The sequence below is a fragment of the Protopterus annectens genome, chromosome 17.part0 (genome assembly GCF_019279795.1).
Source record: "Protopterus annectens isolate FY-2018-M chromosome 17.part0, PAN1.0, whole genome shotgun sequence".
NCBI classification, from domain to species: Eukaryota; Metazoa; Chordata; order Ceratodontiformes; family Protopteridae; genus Protopterus; species Protopterus annectens.
This window is the reverse complement of record NC_056751.1, coordinates 41,502,740-41,525,227: the sequence shown is the minus strand read 5'-3', so window position 1 is coordinate 41,525,227 and position 22,488 is coordinate 41,502,740. Positions and strand designations below refer to the sequence as shown.

General features: G+C 38.5%; 1 protein-coding gene across 1 annotated transcript in view; it reads left to right on the top strand.

The window, feature by feature from the left end:
- The first annotated feature begins 11,540 nt into the window (after nt 1–11,540).
- WDFY3 (WD repeat and FYVE domain containing 3) overlaps nt 11,541–22,488 on the top strand; it is a 5,086,165-nt gene continuing 5,075,217 nt past the window's right edge. The window contains exon 1 of the mRNA XM_044059488.1: nt 11,541–11,753. The gene's annotated coding sequence lies outside the window, so the exon portion shown is untranslated. The remainder of the gene's footprint in view (nt 11,754–22,488) is intronic.

Here is a 22,488-nt window from a genome sequence, read left to right as displayed (position 1 = left end):
GTCTCCTCCAAAATCCTGTGAAATATTAAGGCGCCTACGACAGGTTTTAAATAAGCTTAAGTTGTCGCTTGGTAAGTGAATTGGAATGTTAATTCGGTAACAAGGACAGATGGCTGTATGCACGGACCGGTAAGAGACATTATAAACTAACAGCTGACTAAAAAACGAAAATGGTGAAGGGGTTATATAACAGTGTTAAGTTACTGGGGTTTAGCACCTCTCTATTTATGGAATAGGACAGCTTTTACCTGGGATTTGTGTCCCGAGAAAATGTGAAATTTGACAGCTGCCGGAGATATGTGGGAGAAAATATACATTTCTCATTAGTTTTATGATGACACAATTATTTGTAGCTGAAACAAATTCTGCCTATGCATGGCTGCAGACCCAACTAAAATTCGAAACTGACCCACAGACAACTGATGGCTGCCAATAGCACTGTGATGTATCACCTTACATTTTCTTGTCACTTTTAGGGGCCCCTTCCTTGTGGGGCCCTCCCCGGCTAAAGTGTACGGAGGGCACTCGCTACGTCTCTGAAAGCAAGTACAGTAAAGTTGTTGCTCTGACCATACAAATTCTGAAAGTCAGACAAAAGCTGGAATTTCATTACTTTGCATGCTCGCTATTGCAGTTACACCTCTTTTTAACAGCAAAGATCAATAAATCACAAACAAAGCCAAGATTATTTAGATAATTAGGTCTGGATTGTCCTGTCTACAGTTTGTGTGAGCTTAAAGCTGACAAAGTCCCTTAGGATTCCTAGTGTTTGCCTGTCTAAAACCTATCCCTTTCTAACAACAAACAGTGAAAATTAAAGATAAAACAACAAAATATAAATCAAAGTAAATTTTCTTGTCTACAAGCTATCCCTTCCTTCCTATATACAGTGAAAAACAGTGGTAAGAAATAAAATATGAATTCAAATAAAACTTCTCTTACCAGTCGCCTCCAAAGTAAATCACAAACCAAGACAGGATCGTTTAGATAAGCAGCAGATGATTTAACATTCTTATTTTTCCAGCAAAGGAAGTGTTTTATGACTAGTTTTCACTTTACAAATAAAAGTATTATCAGGAATATATGCGCACTAATTTGTTTTAGTATAAGACCTAAAAAATACATATATATATATATATATATATATATATATATATATATATATATATATATATATGCTTCACTTCACTGAACTTCAAAAAACCAGGATGACTTCGCCGAACACTTACTTTCACAAATTCTCAGATCACTGTAATTTTACTCTGGGAAAGAAACCACTTGGCCACCATGGTAAATGTTGTCCTTTTCCCCACTGTAGTGTAATCTTGGAGTTGGTGTATTTAGTTGGGGTGGTAGAGGGGGAAGCCCCCCACTTGGGTGGGTTTGAATTACTTCAGATCTTTATTTAGTCATGGTGGCTAAGTGGTTCCTTTCCTGGAGTAAAATTCTGGTGATCCAGCAGTTTGTGAAAGTAAGTGTTCGGCGATGTCATCCCAGTTTTTCGAAGTTTGGTGAAGTGGGTTTTTGATAATAACAGGTAGACCCATATATACACAAGGAAAGGGTATTGCTGATGTCTTAGCTGATGTGCCAGAGCAGTATTTCTGTTTCTGCTAAATAGCTTGCTATGCATATTGTACATTTGCAATTTCTTCTGTTGAAGTAGAACAGAAGATCCTGGAAACTTTCTTTTCATTCTCCTCCCCTTTGACATCTGTGAATGTGAAAGTCCTATAGGTTGACAAAGACTACTTCTATACTCAAGAAATGCAAGACGGCAGTCCTGCTTTGAGCTGGCAACACATTTTTATCAATGCTCTTCACTGTTTGAATGACTCTCTGGAATCCTGACCATTTGATTGAGAGCACCTTTGTGACAATGCAATGTTTTAGAATTCCCAATGTTATGAAAAAAGCTTGAAATTCTTGACATACAAACTGGATACTATTATCTGTGATGAGTACTTCCAGAATACCATGTTGAGAAAAAAAATGACTTCCGCAGTTTATGACAGTTGCTGATGAAGTATTGTTAAGCTTTATGACTTCAAGGTTCATATAATGTGATCAGAACATATGAGATGTTGACTGTCCTTCAAATTAAATAACTCCCAAGAAACTTTACTCTGTGATCTGTCTGGAATTGTGTGAGTTATCATTACATCTTTCTAGCTGCTTTTGAGGTATATGTTACAGATTAGATATTTTTAGCATCAGTTCAATCTATTTGGACATTCTGAGTCTAATCATAATGTCATGTGCCCTTTCTTTAGACGCAACAATTCCCAAGCATGTATTGCATATCCCCTCTAACTTCAGATTATGTAGCTTGTTTATCAAAACCACTCTACTGGTTTGAAAATCAGCCCCTGTGATTCAGAAATGTTGACACAACAGGTACAGCAAACATGAACTGGCAAAAAAAAATTATGTCACTTAGCCATCCTGTCAGCATCATAATTTTCAATATCTGCAGCTCTATGTCATTTTTAGCATCTTCAAGAAATTCAAGTAACTTATTTGCAGATACAGTTAAGTTATAATTGTGGGTTTTCAATGTTCACGGATTGATTAACAACTGTGCTTTGTGATCCTACATCACTGCACAATGCATTCTGTTTCCAAGCCTTTACACTCTATATTACGTTTGTGTAAATCACTGCTGCTGCAAACATGCGACACATTGATTCTCCAGCTGTGCAAATCATTGCCTTTGACTGCACTGCATCCTTCAGTGCAGCACTTCATCATGTATACAGTATGAATTTATTAGTCATAATCATGTGCATTAGTTCACATGCAGACCTTCATAATATGTTAGCATGGTGAACTGACACAACTTGAAATAATTAATTGTATTCTTTGTTTTGATATACACAACACAGCTTAGTCTGACTCACTGGTTTTTATCTTATGCTCAGAATTAGTGAGTAATACAGTGCAGGACTCAGACAGAGAATTTCAAATCTCAATTGTCTGAAAGAACTTTCCATAATGATGCTACTCTGAGACACAGTATCCAGCATAAAACTAATAAATGTACCATTTATTTGTAACTTTTCAGTAAAAAGACTTCTGTACTGGCAAAACTACTGAGTTTCTGAGATTGTGGAATAAGTTATACACAGTCTCAACAGATCAGCTGCAGTCTCAGACAGATTGTGTTCTGCCTTGTGTGGGTCAGTTTGGGTACCAGACAGATAAGTGCTTGTATCACCCATTAGACAGAGATATAGCTGGCTCATTTAGTTCACCGTGCTGATCCCCAGTCTGTCATTCCCCAACACTAAGTGCAGAAGCTCTTCCTTCACTACAAAAAAAAAAAAGAAAAGAAAAAAGTTCTTTCTCCAATCTGGCACTGTCCTTGCAAGAGACGGGAGGAATGCCCTAGGTCTCTGTCATACCCTCATGTTAAATGAGGAGCAACAAAAACATGGATCTGCTGACCACTCCCCCTAACATCTTGCACCTTGGTGGGCTCCCCCCTTCTCCCCATGCTAGCTATGCTTCTGCCCATTACCTGTGGTTACTTCAGTTGTTTGAAAAGCCCATTCTTATTCTTTCTTCCACTCTGGACTCATAGTTCAGAAAATGGTTGGCTTGATCATACTCCTACACGTTCTGTTAAGATAATGTACTATTAATTTTACTTTTTCTGCATAAATCCACAGCTTTCAGTACATTCATATCTAGTTCCCTAAATAGCCTGCCCCTTGTTTTTTCTTTTCTTCTACCACAAAGTATTTGGTCCCTTATTAATGAACCATACAACTCATCATCTTTATAGTCTTTGGCAGGAAACATTTATAGCATCCTTACCTTTGTAATGAGCAAATGGTGAATAAATGGCAAGCTGTTTCTGGGCTGTCAATAAGTTCTCCCTAATTGGTGATGTTTTAATTTTCTAATCTTAAAAACAAAGTTTAAATGTATTCAACACTTCTCCAGCAGCATGTAGAAATCTGTCACATTGAACCTTTTCTGGCTTCGTCACTGTCCCACTCACAAAGAGAATTACTTTTCAGCTAAGTTGACTTGCAGTGAAAAAGTATTGGTGGTTGCTGTGACAAAATGAGGTACTGCCAGCACAGCTAGCTGGAATTTTGTAAATAATTATATGTCATTTGTAAATATCAAACCAATTTATACAAAATGCTTGTGTTACAAATGTATTAGAACTGTATGTCATGTGTATATCAAACTGCTCTGTACAGATGTTTGTGTTAAAAAGGTATTTATAAAGTGCTGTGTTTAAGATGTATCTACAGTGTGCTCTACTGGAAGAGAACATAAATGTACATGCACTACTGTAACTGTTTAAATGTATATATTTTTAACAGGGAAACTGGAATACAGAGGGTTAACCTCAGTCCAGTAAACTTTAGAAATATATTTAAAATTAAATCACTTTATAGGCTACACCATAAAAGCTACACCATAAAGAGGCTATCTCTCAACTTTTCAATGCAGCTAAAGACACAAAGTCTGTACTAGGAAGCTTTCTGTATTGTCTTTAGGGTGAACTAATTGCTGCTTTGGAAGCACAAAGGAATGTAATTGTTTTATGAGTTCCAGCATCTGTAAAGATCTGAGCAAAAGCCCTTGTATGAATGTTTTTACAGGTAGATGCTAAATATTGCCAGCTTCAGCAATGGGGGTTTTGCCTGGAAACCAGAAGTCTGTTGACAAGAAGTGATGTCATTCTGCAAGCTATCCCAGCAGTAATATTTTAGATATCATTTTGAGAAGTCTCTCAATGTGACAGACCATTCTGTATTCTGTCTTGGACCTGACAACAAGATCCATTCACCACATCATCTGTCTTGCTCTAATTAAGTAAGCATCTAGGGAACAGGAGCATAGTGAAGCTTAGTTTAGATATTTTTCTTTATTTGTGTGAGCCTGTACTGCAATGTTATTTTAAATATTTCCTGTGATTTTGAACTCTGATGTCACTGTGGATATATATTCAGTATTGTCTTATTCTTTTGTTATTTATTATTAAATATATTTAAATCCTTCATTGTAGCTGATCTGTGTAAAGATATTTAGGTTTTGAGAGCACTTGCATCTTTATTTGGCAGCAATGTGTGGGCCACTCCTAATATCCTTATTCTTGGTCAAACTACCATTTGTGTTAATATTAATATTGCACAGTAAGATTAGATACCCTTTGTTAAGGGTCTTAAGGTAGCTGGCAGGAGTGAGTGGTGGCAGTGAAAACTATCTTATAGTCTGGGCAGAAGGAGGCATAGCTAGTAAACTTGTACCACCCTTTCCCAGGTGTGTGTGTGTGTGTGTGTGTGTGTGTGTGTGTGTGTGTGTGTGTGTGTGTGTGTGTGCGCGCGTGTGTGTGTGTGTGTGTGTGTGTGTGTGTGTGTGTGTGTGTGTGTGTGTGTGTGTGTGTGTGTGTGTGTGTGTGTGTGTGTGTGTGTGTGTAAATCAAAACTCAAAAAAGTGTGTGTGTGTCAGCTACTTGGGCAGGGACATGAAGCACTAGTTGGACAGAGAGGGTGCTGGAGGTCTTGGCTTGGTAACTTAGCTGAGATCTCAACTCTATATAGCTGTGCCAGTGGAACGTCTTATTGGGGATCTGGAGGAAGAGGAAGAAACCAGCCCCAGACTGACTGTGGTCTCTGTGTGCTCTTATGGGAAATTGCACTTAATGCAGAGAGCTGCGTCTGGAAATACTGTGTTTGTACCTGTTATAGGTTCATAGGTTCATAGGTTGGTACTAGGCTATCAGCCCTAGGGCCTATACAAGCCTAGCCATAACAATTCCCTGGCTATTTCTTCCCACATTATTTACTTTCCTGGACCCCTGTCTAGCAGGGCGACTGACGTGATCCCTGGGGTGAATTTCCTTTCTCCCATCCAATCGTCAAGGTTCCTCTTGAAGAGGTCCAAAGAGGCACTCTGCTTGACATGTATGGGCAATCTATTCCAGAGTCTGGGGAGTCTCTTGGTCAGGAACCTATCCCTCCAGCATGTTTTGTTTATTGTGATGACAAGGTTTAGATCCCTGGATCGTGTAGCTCTGAGGGATTGGGATTTCTTTAAGTGTAGCATGTCCAACAGCTCTGGGTTTGACATGGCCTTGTATGTTAAGCAGAGATCGCCTCTGAGTAGATGATATGCGACAGAGTATAGCTGGAGTTTTTTAAGGCAGTCAGCGTAAGGCATCTGCTTTAGGCCTGTGATTCTTTTAGTGAGGTATTTCTGAGGCCTTTCCAGTTGTTGCAGATGTCTTGAGAGGTACATACCAAATGGGGCGTTGTATTCTATAATGGGTCTAATGAGGGATGAGTACAGTGGGACAATGACCTCCTTTTTTCTGGATGAAAAGCCCTTCGTGATGAGGTGTGCCACATAGAAGGATTTCCTGACTGTTGTGGCGATGTGGTTATCGAAGGTGAGACCACTGTCCACCTGTGTCCCTAAGTCTCTTATCACACTTTCTGTGTTTAGTGTACTGCCACCTATATGGTAATTGATGGATACATGTTTTTTCCCAAAGGGGATAACAATAAATTTCTTGGCATTGAGCTTGAGCCCATGGCTCTGGCACCAAGCATCTGTTTCTGTAAGGCCCTTTTGTAGAGTATCCACATCATTTGGGGATTCAATAATGGCTCCCAGTTTGCAGTCATCTGCAAACTTTGTTAGCCAGAGTCCCTTAGTGTTGACCTGTACTTCAGAGAAGTAGATGCCAAACAAGAGCGGCCCCAGGACTGAACCCTGAGGTACTCCACTTGTCACTTGTCTGGAGCTGGATTTGGAGTCGGCTACTTTTACAGTGTGGGATCTATCAGTAAGCCATTTAGCAACCCATTGGGTGACATAGGGATTAATGCCCAACTTAGTAAGTTTATCTATTATTCCAGAGTGGGGGATGGTATCAAAGGCCTTGGCAAGGTCTAGATAGGCTGTGTGGACCACCTTACCCTTGTCCATGGCTCTGGAGACTGATTCAAAGAAGTCAATCAGGTTCAGGAGACAAGATCGGCCCTTCACAAACCCAAACTGGGTGGGGTCCAGTGTTTGAAGGTTGCCAATGTCTTTGTTTATAAGTTCCATGATAATACACTCCATGGCCTTGCAGATAAGGCTTGTCAGACTGATGGGACGGTAGTTTCCGGGATCCAAGGTGGATCCCCCTTGTGGATTGGGATAACTGTAGCTCTGCCACTCAGTGGGCACGAAACCTGAGGTGAGGCTATGATTAAACATGACACTTAGGTGAGGTGCCAGTTCATATTGTAGTTCATGTAGTACACAGCCCGGGATGTCATCTGGTCCCATGGATGCTGTATTCTTGGCTTTAGAGAGTGCGTTTTGTACCTGTGTGACCGTTATTACTGGAATTTGGCAATCTTCCGGTATTGAGATGGGCCATTTAGGGGTGAGAGGGGTGAAGTTGGCACTGAATCGATCTGCCAGGATATTGGCAATATCCTTTGGATCAGTATATTTAATGCCATTCTGTTTTAGCTCAGAGCAGATCTGAGCATTGCCATTTAGATTCTTGACATAGTTATAGAATGCTTTGTGGTTGTCTTTGGAATCTTTGGCAATTTTATTTTCATAACTAGCTTTGGAGGATTTTATGAGGCATCTCAGTTTCTTACTGAGGCTAGTAAGGGAGTTTTTTTGCATCCTGGGATTTTCCTCTTTTCTGCAAAAGTTTCTTCCTTTTGTTGTAAAGTTTGTTTATGGCAGGGGACCACCAGATTGGCTTCCTTTTTTTGGATGAGAGCATTTTGGTTCTATTTGGGATGGCACGATTCATGCATGAGTGGATGTGCTCGTACAGTGCCTTAGTGTAGGATTCAGCAGTTGAACTTTCAGTTTCCGTCTGCATGGGTGTTATGAAGTTTGTCACTTCTGACTTGAGTAGCATGAAGTTGGCTTTGGAGAAGTTTTTATGGTGGTTTCTTTACTGGGGGTGGGGTGGGATGTGGATGTTAAGGGTGATTAGCTTATGGTCAGACCTGACTAACGAGGGGGTGACCATAGGTATGGAGCATTGATTTCCCATGTTGGTAATGACCAGGTCTAGGATATTGGAGCCCCTGGTGGGACTATGGATTAGTTGATCCAGGGCATTGGAATTTATGAATTCCAAGAACCGTTCTAAAGGTGTTAGGACATGAGTAGTTTTCCCAGTTAATGGCAGGGTAGTTAAAATCACCCAGTATTAGGGTGTTTCGTTCTATCTTAATATTTCCCAGTATGTTTAGAAAGGTGTAGTGAGAATCTTGGGGTATGGTGGGGGATCTGTAGCAAGCTACAATTTGGATTGCAGTCTTACCTAGTGTTAGTTGCACTTGGAGAATTTCAGACACATTGTGTTGGCCAACTAGCCTGGTGGTGTGAATATCCTTGGTGAATATTGACACTCCTCCACCTTTAGTGTTTCGGTCCTGGTTTGGTGGCCGAAAAGTGTGGTAAGAGTTGTAGCCTGGTATTGCAGGGGTGCTCTCTGGAGCCTTGAACCAGGTTTCAGTTACTGCACAGATATCGATGTTCTCCATTTTTAGGAGTGCCTCGAGAGAGTGCATTTTGAGGTTTAGACTTCTAGCATTGAGTAGCATTACCTTCAGATTTTGCATGCTTGTAATGTCAGATTATATAATAGCATGCTGTAGGAATAGTTTGGGAAGGCCCCAAGCTGAAGTTTGCTTGGGCCCTCAAATTACTAACATCGATTTTGCTTATACCCGTTTTAATTTCATGTATGTGTTTATAGCTAGAGCATTTTGTGCCCATGTGTTGGACATTAATAGTGTTGCCACTTTAAAATTAATTCATACAGCCAAAGTTGCATGTAGTATGCCTGGCTAAATGCATGATCCAGATACATCTGATTGTTAGGTGTTCAACAAAATTTTACTTGAAAGTTCGTTCCACTTAAAAAGTTAGCTTCGACCTTGCTGGTTATATGTAAGTTGAGTTAACAGAAAGACAACAAATCCTTACAAATAAATACCTCCAAACTCTTATGCTCCTGCCAATATAACATTATGAATGCCGTTAATGAAGAATTAAAGAGCAGCTCATGTACCCGAGTTACTACATTAGAAGTCTCACTTAGATTATTGAAAGATACAAGGATGCCTCTAGACAAAATTATTTTACTCTGATTCTTGTGTTCTCTAAGCACATGAAATCTGGACAAAGCCAAAAATAATGGGAGGACAAAGGTCCAAAAATAGGGACAAATTTTAAACATTGCTCTTATAAACTTTGAAAGTTGATAGAATAAAAGGTGTTGTGTTAAGGCCAAAAATAGGGACAAATTTTAAATATTGTTCTTGTAAAATTTGAAAGTTGATATTGCTGTTATTAACTTTGAAAGTTGATAGAATAAAATGTGTTGTGAAGGATATGAAATCTGAAACTCAAATGTCTGTCATTATTTAGTGACTTCATTCATCAATAATTTTCCAACAAACCACAAATCTTATAAGGAACAGACAAAAATGTGAGCCAAATATTAATATTTATTCATTTGTCTTTGTTGACCAGGAAAAGTCTGACTGGGTAAAACCCATTTTCAGAGAAGGCCTGGGGAAAAGAGCTCCACATTTAAGTTAAAAATTCTGTACATTTATAATTGCAGGGCAAAAACATCTATACATGAAATTATCTGCATGATTTTTTAAAATATTTGTTACATGAACATAGCAATTGAATGAAAAAAGAGAAAAATGAACATAAATTGGTTAATTATTGAATAGAAAAATAAAATACAGTTAATGTATGTGTAGCATGATGGCTGCATGGAAAAGATCAAACTGAAGTGTTTTTGAAGTTAATAATTATTTACCGACAGACAAGTAGTAACGTACCTTAAAATTGATGATAGAGAAGAGATATGAAAGGAGAAATTATGGAAATGAGTAGGAGGATAAATGGGCAGAGGAGGAACAGTAGTTAGTGATGGGGTGTGAGAGAAGGAGGAAGAGTAAGAGATTAGGAGATTAGTGCAGTACAAGGAGGAGTGATAAGGTAAAAAAAGGATTGGGAAACAAAATGGCTGTAAGAGTTGGAGAAAAGTACCCTTGAGTAAAGCTTCCCAGCTGAGCATGAAGAACAGACCCATGTTTTCCACAGGTATTGTTTAGTCAAAAGTTTGAAACTATTTAAGTTTTCTATCTGTTTTACCTGTGTGGGGATTTCATTCCAGAGTATTGACACATAATGGGAATAGAGAGTCTCAGCAGTGCTGAATGTCTTACTGATACATAATAAGAGTTTACTGCTAGAGCGAACATCTCTAGTGGGTGAACAGTACAGTATAGTATTTTGTAATGCTGGGCATTTGTCTGGAGAGTAAATAGGTTGTGGGCTGTGAGTAGTTGTGAGTATATCAACTGGTTTAGGAGTTCAAGCCAGTTTAATTGTTTTAATGCAAGGCAGTGGCATGTTTTATAAGGTTGGTTTGTTGCAAATTTAGCTAATTTGTAATAGCAGGAGGTTAGCCTAGTTTTATATGTAGTGCTGATATTTGTAAGAATAGGGGAAGCATATGAGAAGGGAGGTAGTATGTTGCTGCTTAAGGTAATCCTTGCTTCATCTGTCTGGTAGTGTTTGCCCCTATGGGGGAGTCGAGTTTTTGGTGAGTTTTCTTGATAGACTGCAGTATGTATTGATCAAATTTGAGATTGTCATCTATTATGACTCCAAGTAGTTTGTCTTATGGTTTCTATTTCGTGTTATTACTTGAGGTAATATGAAATGTGTGTTTCTGGTTAAGAAGTTGTTTTGGAGTAAATAGGGCAAAAATCTGGGCATTCGAGAGGTACGGCTTTCATTTATGTGACACTTGGTTCTTTTAATTCTGCAAAATTTCTCACCTTTAAAATTATTTTTGCGTACCGTAGCTACAACGTGTATAATCAATATTAATACCCAGTATGAATTACAGAAGGAGGCAGTTTTAGGCACATCGGGGATGCTCTTGGCTAACATCAAAAACTGATCCAGTACTAATTTTGTGAACTCTGATAGTATCCTGACTCGGGAATGCGGTCCATTTCCATCGTGGTATTAGAAACCTTCAACAGTTGGAGAAATTGAAAAGAGGAAGAGTACAACGCTATGTCTATGTACGCAATTTATTTGGAATGTGTACTTTAATAAAGACCGAAATACAAAATGCTTTAATTTTCCTAGATGCAACTTTAGTCAGCATATATTTACATTCCACTGTGGCGTACCCTAGTTCAACATACACTAAGCTAGGTTTGGGAAGTATCAAGTTATTTTTAGACGGTCATGTATATTGATGTAAATGTTGTACCAGGCTTTTTTTTTTTTTTTGTAACAAACACCCACTGAACTGTGAATTTTGCTATTACATTAAACTGTAAAATCACTAAGCATTTGGTTTGGTTCCTTTTACAGTAATAAATCTTCCGCCTTGAAGCCGGTAAATGAAAAAAAAATGCTTCTAACTGCGTTACCCACAATGCAGTGAGGCGCGCTGCTGGAATTGGAGCTTTGGTTTCCTTTCTCGGGATATGTTCGGGAATTAAAGATGGCTACCGGTGGCAGCGGCAGGGTTTGTAGGCATTTTTCGAAACTGATGCCCTGGATATGTATTCCAGTTTTTCATCTACTACTTTTGCCCAGTTACTGAGACAAAAAGACGCTTATGTTTGCTCTGAAAATAAGAAGCAAACCCGGATAAACATCAGATTGTTTAGAAGAAACAGTAGGATTCCTAATTCAGACGGGCACTTTCACTGGTGAGTATGACTGGCCACATTGGGGACTGGCTCCAACAGCCTGGCATGATGGAGCTCCGGCTGACTTTATCATCGCTGGCTCTGTTTGCTGTTATGCAAAAAAAGTTTGCTCTTCTGGTTCTGCAGTCAATGAAAAAGAGTGGTGCCACTATTTACTGGGAGGCAATGACCTCTGTGTAGTAAATAGGGAAGATAGTGCAGTTTTGCAGAATGTTTATAGGCCGCTGATACAAAAGCAATATGTGACAATTTAGTAATTTCTAAAACTTAAATGGCATGATGTGCAGCTGCTGTCATTGTTTTGATTGTAAGCAATACAATTTTTTCTGCACTGAAGCATTTGGTGAGGTCATTGAGGTAAGGTTTTCTGAGTGTTTATGTTTTGACAACACGCTGTTTTGTACAATTAGTGATGCTTAATTTGGGAAATATGATATTAATGTGTTTATAGGTAAGGTAAAGACCTGAACTGTCAAATATTCATACTCAAATAATATCCTTACAAAGGCTTTTTACTGCATCCACCCTTTCGTGTGATGCAGTACTTGCTCAGTTAACAGTTGTTGAGCTGTAAAAGTATACTGCTGATCGTTTCTTATGTGTGCTAAAGATTTTTGAACTACGGTGTACTGTTTTCCCAGTTCCTCCCCTCTGATGCTGTGAACTGGATTTGTTGTTGTGATGGTTTCATGACGATCGTGAGGAAGGAAAATGAGAGCGCCAGTCGCTTTCCTTATTGGACTAAATGAATCGTTGTCAGCATCTGATTGTGCTGCAGACTAATAAGCATATTTCTTAGTCTGTGTGCAGAGCATATTTCTTTATAGAAGAGCTGGAGTTGCGGTTGTTTGCATGTTGTTAACAACTACGATTTTTGCAACTAGTTTAGCTGCTGTATTATGAAGCCCGTGTGTCTGTAAGTAATTTAAGCTGCAGCAAGTGATGGTGCTTTAACTGAATGGTTTAGATGTGCATCTGTCCAGACCTGTCTAACGTTTTTGGGCGGGGGTGAGCTATGTGTACACTCCTGACGACACTTGTTCCCTGTTCTACACATGCATTGTCTTTATTGTTCTTTCTATTGTAGTACACACAATTTATTTCACTTTATTTTTGTGCTATCATCATCATAGTTCTCAACCAGTCAGAGACATATTGAAATAATAAGAGACACTTTTACAATATCAATGCTATTAACTTGAGATAGTGTCAGAACAAGAAACTGTGAATCAATATTAATTTTTTTAAGTAAAAGAAGGCTATAATTGCCATTGTTTATTAAGTATAATTGACCCCCTTCAGTTTTAGGAATGATTAAGAGGGACAGAGGTAAAATTTGAGTCAAAATCAGGGACAGTTGAGAGGTATGAATCGTCATTATTCCTGCCCTTTGGTGTAAAATGTGTGATTTTATATCTCTGTCTTGGGGGTAAGGTAATTAAATAACACCTGACATTATAGTTTTATTCTCCAAAAGTGCATATCAGAACAGATCCCCATGTGTTCTCCTCTTTTTAAGTAAAAATGTGAATACTTTGTGTTTGGGGTTTTGTTTCTAACTGTAGACATAAGAGGTTGTAACTTTGGTATGCAAATACCAGTGGTGTGAAACCATATTATTTTTTGTGGGGAGTGGTACAGCATACAGTTTGTAGTTTTTAATCCCATATGGGAGGATTGGCATAACTTGATTGTTAGCATGTCATTGCTGCTAGGGATTGCAATTAACCAAGATATGTTATTTGCACTCTGTCACACTTTATTTTCTCCAGTGTGTGAAATGAATATTGAATTGAAGATAAAATCAATGACAGGCTCCCCAGTCTAATGGCCAGTATGTTTTATGTCACCCACTGTTTCTGTGTGAGGTATGAAAGTGGCTTGTTTTGATGGAGGAAAAGTGGAGAACTCTGTAGTTGATTTTTGCCACATTCCTGAAAGCAGAGATTGTTGATTAATTGGGTCCTCCATGATCTTGCATAGATGAACTCTCGCGTCTCCAAGGTTCAAGGCTATCGGAGTGTAAACAGAGTAATAAGGAAGTGAAATACTGCTTCATACAGTTTGGCAATGTGAAAGAGAGTCAGACTGTGGGAACAGGTATGCCCACAAAAAAAAGGTGCACTTTACATTTGCTACATGAAAGCTAAAACTAGTGGCATGCTGTTGGTTCCATTTTATGTACCAGTGTGTGTTTTACTGAAAGTTTGCGGAATGTTCTTTTATTTAGAAATGCAGTTTAAAGCGTATTGGGACAAATCAGAAATATTGGATATGTATTTTGCAGAATAAAATACTGAATAGACAAACCCTAACAAATTGATTGTGTGTGGGCATCAGTTTAGAAAACTCTTTACCCTGAATATGTGGATATTTGTTCTGCTATTTTTGTAAAGGGAGCATCATTTATTTAAATTAAATGTTTTTGATGCAGTTGTTTTTAAGCATGCAGTTTGTTTTGATGCAGTTGTTTTTAAGCATACAGTTTATTCTGCTGCACTAAGCAGTAACATCATTTCTAGGTGCACAGTTGTAATCAAAAGAACAAGAATGTGGTGTAAATGTTCCTTGTGTACATATTTGTACATGTTCTTAAGTAGTTATGTGGAATTATATACTACTTTCCCCATGAAATTATCTACTTATGTATTCTGTAGTTAAGACTGTACAGAGTACTGGGAGACATGGAGCCTCTCTTGGCATCCTTCCCCTGGTGTTGTAGCAGTTTACCCTGAATGGGGCACCAGACTGTTGCTGGGTGCATACCTACACTTACCATATACACCTAGTTCTACAGATGAGCTTGATTTAAATAATCTTAATATCTTCAAATTCCATTTACCAACTTAGAGTACAAGTTCATTATGTTAATAGTTGGAAGGATATATATATATATATATATATATATATATATATATATATCTATATAAATTTTTATATATATATATATATAAAATATTGATTTGTGCAAATTAAAGTTATGAAAAAATGTGTAACTTTTTTATTGAAACCATATGTAACTTCTGATTGCTGAAAGAACAGACTTTGAGGCACTTTATTTTTACTTAAAGTAGACATAAACACGAAAAGCCAATGATTTCAGTAAAATGTTCTGTATTTGTTGTGAACTGTCACTTTTTAAACAATTAGGAGGATTTTGAGGATAACATTTTCTGTCCCAAAGTGAAATGTGCCCACTAAGTTCATGCCTGCTAATAGTCTAGTTATGTCTTTATACATATTGTTTAAAATTTCTGTTTCCGCATATTTTGCTGCAAATATTGAACTTTCTTTTTGAACTGCATTGCTGCTTGATTTGAATATTCTTTCTCATAATTTGTCTTGCTGTTGAATTGGTGTACTAGCTTTTTGATTCTCTCACATTTTCCCCTCTTCTTGTGGTAAATTGTCTTATGCAAGTAATTAAATTAGTGTTGTCAGTTCCTATTGTAGTTTGGAATTTGTTTTTCTTTTGAGGAGCATGTGTGAATATTTCCTTTCAGGCTTTGCACTTTGATTCAGTAGTAGTCTGTTAAATAAAAAATCATGTCCTGCATTATAAGTGTATTTTCAGTGGTATGTGTGCCATGTTTGTGAGTGGTTGAATTAATTAGTAGTTTCTCAGAATGAATTAATTACAAAACGTTTGTATATGCATATAATTCAAATTACTGAAACTGGTAAGCAGAATCAGTAGCAGTTGGTACCATTATTTACAGACCTTTGAACAATGTGTCTATCTGTTGCACTGCCATCCATTAACCTTTGCATCTGATTTAGGTTCTGTCTTTGACAGTTATTGCATCTTGCATGTTTTCTGTGGGTGTTGCTATGATCAGGACAGTAGTGATCTGATTTAATACTAACGTCAGTCTTTTGCTGTTATTGAGCATAATAGTAACGTGAACTGGGTTTATGCAGGGAATAACCACATTGAGTGTAAGCAAGATGTTCAAGTTGCTTCCCTGTTTTAAATAGCTGTGTCCTGTTCATAACTGCATAACAGGACTGTTATGTAAGTGTTACTATGAAGTTCATATAACTGCTGCTGCTGCTTTATGCACAACTTGAGCGCATTTCGTAATCTTTTTTAGTGTTCAGCCATATTTTGTAATGATGACTGATCCTGGTGTTTGAGAAATCCAGGACTTTTCTTGTAAATAAGCTTCAATGCAAGAAAATCTTTTTAAATATTGCACTGGTTTGATTTTAATTAAGAATGTATTGGACTAAGACTCACTAGTCTTAGCTGCCTGAAATAAGGTACTTGTTAGTATGCAGATAGTGTGTCATGCAAAATTGGGGTAAAGCAACTTGGTTTAATCCTCTGTTATGTTGTACAGAATGTTTAGATTTTACTTGGTGATATTCTCTTATACTCTTTCTTTTAACTTTGCTTAAACATTTTACTGTGTTACGAGATTCATACTAGTATTAATGGGACTGGATACACACTTTGTTTGGTAACGTGCGGTCTCTAGCCACACTGTCTGATAATAATTGAATAATAAGGCATTAGTACAGGTTTTGAATGGCTGTGGATTATCTGTGGAAAATATCTTCCTTTTGTAGCATGCCTGGGTGTTTCTGCTGCAGGCTGTAGAATTCCTGTGATGATTAGAGGTTTCTCAAACTTTATCAGTTCCCTATAATGGATAGCTGTAATTTGTGATGTCTCTCTCTGTCTCACTGTCTTTTTCCCCTCAAGTAACACTTTTTTATTAAAATAAATTTTGACTGTAGTCAACCAGCATGAACAAACACAACAATATGTATGCATAGAAATTAAACAGTGGAATGAGAAATCAAGATATAATTTGCGTCTCCAAAACCCACAAAAAGAGATGTTAGTATGTAAATAAGTTTACACAACAGAATACCAGCAAATTTAATGCATAACTTGCATGGAGTATTTAATGCAACATGTAGAAAGATTGCAAGAAACAGTATTATATGGCAAGTAGCATATGGTTTAATATGTTTTAAGAGGCTGAATGAGATAATGTACTATTTTTTCTCTATTTAGTCAAAGTAAACTTTATTGTCATTTAAAACAACACAAGTTTAGCCTAAACAAAATTTCATGCATCAGCTCGATTCTTCAGATTACAAAGGAAAGTGAAACAACACATACAAATAGAGGAATAAACATAACTAACAAATACACTACTCCTCCCTATACATGCAAGAAAGAGCAGAGACATTTATCAACACTCGTATATGAAAAGAATACCCTCCCCTGAGTTAAATTAACTACCATATTTAAGGTAATACAAAACACACTACAGATTAAAATGCCTAAGTTATTTGTCTAATATTGCATTTGAGTGAGTTAAATAATACTGACTATGGATATAATAAATACATATTGCACTTGGAATATATATAAGGATATATTGCACAAATGAATGAAAACTGACTTATGTGTCCAGACCCCTGGGACTAGTATCCAAGTTCAAAGTCTAATCACTGTAGGGTAGAAACTGTTACTGAATCTTGTAGTCCTGCAGAGGATGCACATAATGATTTGGGGTATTGTTTTCCCCAAACATTTTAAATGTCTGGACTTATTGTTGTTAATTTGTGATAATTTACAAGATTTTAAAAATTTGTTCGCCATACCTTTATACATATATTAATCAAGATTATAATTTCAGTTTTTATGTTGAATGGGGGACATCCAGTGATTTTGTGTGTGCGTGTATTTATTTAATGAGACTGACTGAAATTTTTATTGGTGGTCTGTAATGTGTAGGTTTGCTGAGTTAATGAAACTGCGTATATGTTCTTCCATATTACCCCATTTCTGTGGGAGGAATTGCTGTTTGCAGATTTTGCAAAAATGCATGTTCTGGTTCAATTAATGAAGTTAAGACTGTGGGAAAAGCATGGCAGTTTTGGTAGTAACTGTTAGTTGTCTGTGTAAAGTCCTATAGCTTATTATGTTTCATGTAGTTTGTTGACCGAGGTAGTGACCTGATTCACTGTGGACCCATTTCAGCCTCAGTCTGGGAGTTAACAATTGAGAAATAAAAACATAACCTAGCATTACAAATAACATTGGTTACATCCCAAGATTTAAGTTACAGTTACATATTGAAAAGATAGTATAAAGTATTTTTTAATGAAAAGTGTAATGATTATGCACAGAAATATACAACAAAGCTTTAACATTTCTCTGCCTATATTTACAGAGTAGTGTCAGTCTGTGGTGAATTGCAGCTGTTATGTACAGAGCTGTCAGTGGTGACAAAGGGTTGCAAAAGGTGTGAGCAGCAGGTGGTTGGTTGATGGCAGTAGGAAATCTGGAGAGTGGAACAGGACTAGTCCTATGGATGAAGCGAATGTGATAACATCGTGTATTAAGTGAGTTTTTGGTGTGGGGGCTGATTGTAGCAGTTGTAAGTACCCCTAAAGGCAGATAGTTAGCTTATTTGCAAATCTATTGCTGTCATGCTTGGATTTTTGCCCCCCCCCTCCAAAAAAAAGTCTTTCATTGTTATAATTGGCTCAGGCATTATGAACAAATGCAGTCTATAAGAAGTAGAAGGTCACATACTATTTCTAATGCACCCATGAAGTGTGGTGGTATACTGTGTACTGAGCTGAACTTTTGCACATCTGTGTTCTTCTTTCTTTCTTACATTGTGTACACCCCTAATATTGTGTAACCCAGTCATGTAATAAGGTAGAGTACCATCTTCTGTGGACATTGGGTTGTCAATTTCAGTACTCTGAATGGCATGGGATGTCATTGTATCATAGTTTTGGTAGCAGAGGTGTGATTCTGTGCCACAAAGGTGTATTTTATAAGGCTGGTGTGTACCTGTGTATAGACCTAATGTTACCCCGTATGGTTTGGTTACAATTTACTGCATGTGCAATGAGCTACAGAAGTGATCAATTTTGATTATAAACTGTTAGCAAGTGAGAAATGACACAGACTCGCACAACATAATACCCACAGATTATCCTTGGTCTGGTCGTGTCTTGGCATGTATTTAATTTGTCGAAATGTGATACAGAACTTATATCTGTAAGATATCTCTTACACAGACTCGAACAAAAATGGAGTATTTTCTGTATTTATTGGGATTTGGCAGTCTTGTTTAGTCTTAAGATGTTCACAAGAGTTTTGACTATAGCATCATTGTTGGACTTTGGGGTAGAGAATTCTCCCACAAAGTTCCAAGATCTTGGAGATGTTAAGAGATGTGTGTTAGTGGGTGGAGTGCAGGGAAACTTGCTTCATTACAGAAACATTTGTTAGACACTCTAAATTGGCCCTAGGTGTGTGTGTGTGTGCCTTCTGTGGAAGGTTGGGTGCCGGGCTGGCAACTCGACACTGTAAAACTCCACTGCCAATCATGAGCGGCCAGGTGATCCGCTGTGGCGACCCCTAACCAGGAAAAGCCGAAAGAAGAAGAAGTTTGAAATTTGACGTGTCTACCGCTGACTTTTTTGGGGGGTTGTTCCAGGTGTGCTTTAACTGTTTGAGCCCTTCTAAACCTAATGTATAGTTCATAAAACATACAGATTGTCCTTAAATGATGAGCAGCTAATTGCCTGCATGTAGGTAATGAGCATTATACATTGTCATTTTCAAATACAGATTTGTTCATGCACGTGAGAAGTAAACTGATGAAGTTAATGTGTATAAACATGTCAACACTTTTAAGCAAAATATCGGAATGGCTAGTGTTTGAGGAAGGAGGATCGATATTGCAGAAGTTTCTGACTACTTATTTTTCTTGTATCATGTTGCTACACACATGAGAGAGATTCATTTCTGTTCAAATAAGATGTTAATCAAGGTCCCATCTCCAATATTTTTGTAGGTAGGTCAGAAAAATGTTTTATTTACTTTTCTTGATTCTGTTAGTCTCCCTAGGCTTTGCCCTTTTTTTTCCCTATGTTCTATTCATACTGGCCACTGAGATTCTCGCTAGGACATTCGGGAAATTATCCCACTATAAGTGCCACAAGCAGTTCGGGCAGATGGGATGTATGTTTAACATGTCATCTTAAAGATGACATCTTAGGAGTGCCCTTCCACCACCTTATCTTTTACTACAGTGTCATTTTAAGTCCGATCGTGTGGTGTGGAGATAGAACCCACATTTCTTTTTGACTTTCCTGATATCAAAGGCAAATCTAGTGTGTGAGTCACTGCTACTTTTAAGCCTCCGTGCCACTTAAGGGAATTTCCTGCCTAACCTAGCCATATTTTTTCTTTAACTGCAACTCTTAGATTTTAGCATGCCTCATCCTAGGGAAGGGGGTACGTAGACGTGATGGATCTAAAGAAATAGAATTAACTGTCCCTGAAGACTTGCAAATTGACCAGCTTTTACCATTTAGTTTCTCTCTCTCTCGAATTCAGCACATTTGCTCCAAAAGTCTTGTGATTGCTTGTTTTTCTTTAACAGGTGTGTGTGTGTGTGTGTGTGTGTGTGTGTGTGTGTGTGTGTGTGTGTGTGTGTGTGTGTGTGTAGGGGGTGTTGTAATCTGCATAGAAGTACTGTACCAGAATTTAAAGGACTTCTACTCTGTTAGCTATCAGAGGTACTGATTGCAGTCTTTGTTTTCCCTGCTGGGGTACAAACATCCTTGACCTTGTACTCACAAATATGAGAAGGGCCAGTGTTCCTCACCCAATGTAATATCTTCGCTGATCAGATCTGACCATAAGGCAGTATTACTTGAAATAAAAATTAAATCCAGGGATCCAGCGAAACAAAAAACCTTAGGAACTATTCGTAGGCTAACCTCTGCCTACTAAGCAACACCTTTGCTAGAATACACTGAGCTATTTGCAGAATCTCTGTACAGCCATTTTGATAGCTGTGTAGAGCGAGATGTGCCCATTCATATTAAGTAAGACAAACTCAAAAGACAAGCCACCCTGGTGTAATCACAATATCAATTGGTTATACAACACAAGAAAAAATCTTGGCCAAGCATGGGAGGAACAAAGCCATACGTACTAAAAGCCCCCTGACCAATCTAAACAGGCAGCTAAGAGGGTTAATTAATACTCCAGAGGCTAAATTTGAAGAAAAAAATAGCTTCTCGGGCATAGGACAACCACAAAGCTTTCTACAGCTGTATCCGTAACCTTAGAGGAAATACACAACAGAGAGCAGAGCTTATTCTAAATGGCATCACCCACACTAAACTGGAGGCCATTGCCAATGTTTTGGCTGACGGGTTAATCTCAAATTCCATTCCTCCTAGATAGTTCAAAGGAAATATCACATAACACAACCGCACCCCCCCCCCACACACACACACACACACAATCATTACTAGGGAACATGTAATCTATGCACTTTCCAAGGCCAAAAATACTGCATCAGTGGCCCCCGGTATTATCCCAGGATGTTTAATAAATAGCATGAAACATGACCTCTCTGGTCTACGTGAAACCCATTTCAACTGGAGCCTTCAGTCAGGTTTTGTGCCCAAGGAATGGAAGATGGGTACGGTCATTCCCCTATGCAAAGGAGGTCCAACCTCTGATCTGGGTAACTACATGCCCATGAGTCTTACCAGCCTCATATGTAAGGCCATGGGAAGAATTATCATGGACATGATAAACCAAGGGCGTGGGTAACCTGTAAATGCTGGACCCATTATAGTTTTCGGCTTTGTTAAAGGGAGGTCATGCCTATTAAGTCTGGTGGCCTCTTTTGAGAGGGTCACCAAAGCGTTGGATGAAGGTAAGACTGTGAACACTGCTTACCATGACCTGGCAAAGGCTTTTCATTCACTACCACACTTAGGCATTATAGACAGACTCTGTAATTTAGGTGTAAATCCTTTTATCACCTGCTGGATAGCCAACTGGCTCACTGATAGGACCCAGGAGGTCAAAATAGGTGAGGCCACCTTCACCAAGAGGCCAGTCACAGTCCCCCAGGGCTCGGTACTGAGCCTGCACCTTTTTGGCATCTGTTTGTGTGAAATGGAAGCAAATGTTGAAGGTTTATGGCTGACTTAAGTTTGCAGATGATTGCAAGCTGGGGGTTATCATAGACTCCCCTGCAGACACTAGCATTCTTCAAGAAGGTCTATCTCTGACTAAGAAATGGTGCCAAAGCCATGGTCTTGAACTCAGTGCTAAGTTGGTAGTTGCTCAGCATAATGCATCTGAGATTATCCAAGTGCAGCTAACTCTGGGCAAGACCACAATCCAAATTGTAACTTGCTACAAATCCCCCACCATGCCCCAGGATTCCCACTCCTCATTTCTTGATACACTGGAAAGTATTAGGGTACAACCCAACACCCTAATAATGGGCGGTTTCAACTACCCCACATTAACTGCAAACTACTCGTGTACCAACTCTTTTACTCAACGTTTTCTGGAATTCATAAATTCCAACGCCTTGGATCAACTTTTCCACACCCCCACCAGGGGCAGCAATATCCTAGACCTGTTCACTACCAACATGGGTGACCAGTGTTCCACACCAGACATCAATTCCTCGTTGGTCAGATCTGACCACAAGCTAATTACCCTAGATATCCACATCCCGCCCCCTATTAGGGAAACCACCGTAAATAATTTCTCCAAAGCCAACTTCACGCTTCTTAAGACCGAAGTGGCAAACTTCACGACACCCATGCAGATGGACAGTAGAGGTACGACTGCTGAATCCTACACAAATGCACTTTATAAGCACTTAGACGAGTGCATGGATCATGCTATCCTCCGAGTGCATGGATCGTG